Source organism: Bactrocera latifrons, unplaced genomic scaffold, assembly GCF_001853355.1.
Source record: "Bactrocera latifrons isolate USDA-ARS-PBARC rearing strain unplaced genomic scaffold, ASM185335v1 scaffold_15, whole genome shotgun sequence".
NCBI classification, from domain to species: Eukaryota; Metazoa; Arthropoda; class Insecta; order Diptera; family Tephritidae; genus Bactrocera; species Bactrocera latifrons.
Genome location: NW_017534963.1, coordinates 248,105 through 251,509, shown reverse-complemented (window position 1 = coordinate 251,509; position 3,405 = coordinate 248,105). Strand labels below are relative to the sequence as shown.

General features: G+C 36.4%; 1 protein-coding gene across 2 annotated transcripts in view; it reads right to left on the bottom strand.

The window, feature by feature from the left end:
• The window catches only part of LOC108965867 (LIM/homeobox protein Lhx1), a 154,305-nt gene that overhangs the window by 145,380 nt on the left and 5,520 nt on the right, over nt 1-3,405 (bottom strand). The gene's annotated exons all lie outside the window — the stretch shown is intronic.

The window sequence follows — 3,405 nt, the reverse complement described above, 5'->3', positions numbered from 1 at the left end:
ATTTTCGAAATTTTTCTCAGAATATTTCTTCTAAATTGTCAAATCCAAAGTATCAAAATTTTTTCAACATTTTTTTCACTCGAAAATGAGATATAGAAGGAATTGTATGTTTTTCCAAAATTAAAAAAATTTCAAAGAAACATTTTCTCAATAAATCTCAACAGATTTCTCAAGATTTTTTTTCTAAATTGTCTTCGAAATTTTCCTCAAAATATTCAGATTCATTTAAGTATAAATATTTACTAATATTTTTGTTTTTACTCGAAATATTTGTATGAAAAAGTTATATGTTTTTCCGAAATTATTTGCTCAGCTCCATAGGTACATTATTCGACATGACATTCATGTATTTTATATTTTGTAAAATAAATTTTAACATTTTTTTTTTTAATTATTTCCGAAATTTTACTCAAAATATTCGAATTCAAAATATCAAAATTTTTTCAACAATTTTTTTCACTCGAAATATTTGCATGAAAAAAATTGTATATTTTTCTAAACTTATTTGCCCAGCTTTCATTTTTAAAATTTTTTTTCAACTATTTTTCGAAATTTTATTATAGTACTGCAGAATTCAATTAAATTATTTTAAGTCGTTCATAACCTCAAATACTTTCTACAAAATGTTGTACGAACTGAAATGATGTTGTTGATGTGAAACCGAACAGCAGATTCTCTCTTGTGTTGGATGGATTTTTCTATAAATCTTAGTGTAAAAAATGGCGTGGTCCATATGGAAGAACCGCTTGAGTATTTAAATTGTTCTGTTTTGCATAAACCGTTTGTATACCGTTTAATTTTGTTCATATAACTTTCGTTATGAATTCACAAAAATTAGAAAATGTTAAAGCACCGTTATTTAAGTCTTGGTTGTCACCTTCTTTTATTTTTCTTAAAACCATATTATAGAGGACACTCAATATATAATATATAATATCTACGAAATCCGACATAGCTTATTGTTATTGTAACCATGTAAAACACATCTGTCTAACCAGGACCAGCTGTGAGCTGGGTTTTAATAAAATTTTTATTTTTCGTTGTACAGTAAATAACTATCAGTAACTTCTCAATGCAGTGAACTAAAGGGTTTATAGCACAGTTCGGAGTTTGAGATTGTTCAACATGGATTTTTACTAGACTTCCACATTTTATGCTGACTTTTATACATTCGAATTTTTAGGTCTCTACTTTATTTGTGGTTTTACTTATTTATTCTTCGATGGATTTGAGATAGATGTTTAGTCCGTGATTCACATAGTGGAACACATTAGCGAATCATGTAGTCTAGCCCAAAGTCTGCCTGCCTGAATCCCAGTAGCTTCCTTAACGAGGATTTCTTGTGAATTATTTAAGGTTATGGTTGATACTTAGGGACTTAACTTGTAATTGTAAAAGAGTGGCTGCGCCGCAGCTATATCCTTCCCATGTGCAATTTTCATAGTCAAAATGTCTTTAAAAGAATTTTCATTCTGATTTTGAATGGTCAGTGAACTTGATTTTGATTGGTAAGTCTCAAACCAAAACTCTCCATCAAACGGCCAAAGGTGCGGTTCAACAAACCCACAAACTTCTGTCCCCAATCACATCCCAAATGCATTGCAACATTTGCAGCCTTTCTGTTTCGCAAGCCAAAATTCCGATTGAGTGCAATTGAATTTGCAGTGACGTGCGAATCGGCTGACCGACTGACGTTTAGCCGCTGCAGATGCATCAAACTTGCTGCCTGTTGTCGTCTCACATAAACGCTGTCAACACGATGTTGCACATTTGGCCTAATCCCTCAGCACAACAGCCAAAAGCACGGCTGTTGCAAGCCTCCATACGACTGTTTAATCTGCAACTCAACGTTCCAGCATTTGTGGCACATAATACAATGCGTCGTTTCACTGACGAGTTGCTCAGCGAAAACTGCGAGGATCTGCCACTGGCGCTGCCACTATGACGAGCAATAAAGACGCATGTATTAAAATGAAAATAAAATAAATGATCAACGAAAACACTTTACTGGCATTTTCGCTGCCACTTGCGTTTGCAACACCGGTGACGGAGTGACCAAGCCACCGACTGCCTATTAATTTCAACGAAAATTACTTCTCACATCGCTGCACAGCTCATAAATTCAGCTTACAATTTAGAATAGATAGATTTGTCATTGCTGCATTGTGCATTGATGCGCGCTGCTGCCACGCTATATGCCCCAACCACCGCCTACCCTTTGCCACATGCCGCACCGGAACGCATGTATGTTGTAGCTGCTCAAACGTGTTTTGTGGCTATGCTGCTGCTGCAGGCCAACTAGTTTAATGTGGCAACAATTATGAGTCAACACACACCACCTTCGCCACTTATGCAACGCTTGCAACAATGCCACAAAAATCACTTGAAATATGCCCTGAATAGATATTTTGCACCACTGGGACAACAACAATCAATGAATGCCCTTTTGCTTCTTGCTGCACATTTTCTACGTGTGGCAGCAATTACAGCAATTGCAAGTGACCATTGTTGCTATGTTGTTGAGTGAGTGCAATTGCAAAGTCACGGCCCATCAATTGGGCCATTGCTCGTCAGCTGCTGCAATTGATGCGGCAGTGTGGCAGCAACACGCACATTTCTCATAATGCAACCACTTGCCGCACACACACAAATACATCTACCCACACTAGCGTTTAGCAAAATCGGTGTTCACATTTCCATGGAAGGTGGTGTTGTGTGGCAACACCGCCAACTTAACCTCCGTTTTGCATTGTTATTACTTTCGGTGTTTTTGTACGATTTGCTCTTGCTGTTGCACTTTTATGGCCCTTCCTACTGTTTCCCATAACTCCTTCGCTGCCATTAGAGCTCGGCTTATGAAATTGTTGCCTTTCGTCGATTTCCTTTGCGATTTTTCAAGTGAAAAATGTGAGATTTTACTGCCGATGCCTGGAAGACTGGATGCCTGACTGCCTGAGTGCCTGGCTGTTTGCTTTGTTGCTCAGCCTCCTGCATTTGTTTTGCCTCCTGCCGCTTACTGTTTATGTGTGTTTTTTGTTGGTTGCCACCGCAGCGTTGCACTGCGGTTTTATGTTGTATGCACGTGACTGCATGCTGTTGGCAGCATTTAACACCTATTTTATCAGTGTTGTTGTAATGGTAGTAAAGCTGCACAGGCTAAGATATATGCGAATTTTACATAATAATGCTGAGTGTTGCAGTTACGTCATTGATTTGTGACAGAAATCATTAAATTTCTTGAAAACATATTTTAGTGGATGCAAGAAATGAAATCCTGCGAGTTGCATTGAAATTATGTGTAATCGTTTCATAAAAATATTAATAAAGTAATAATTGTAGTTATATTCTGATCAAGAGAATTTAAAAAAAATACTGTTATTTTAATTATTTAGAAAAAAATTATTT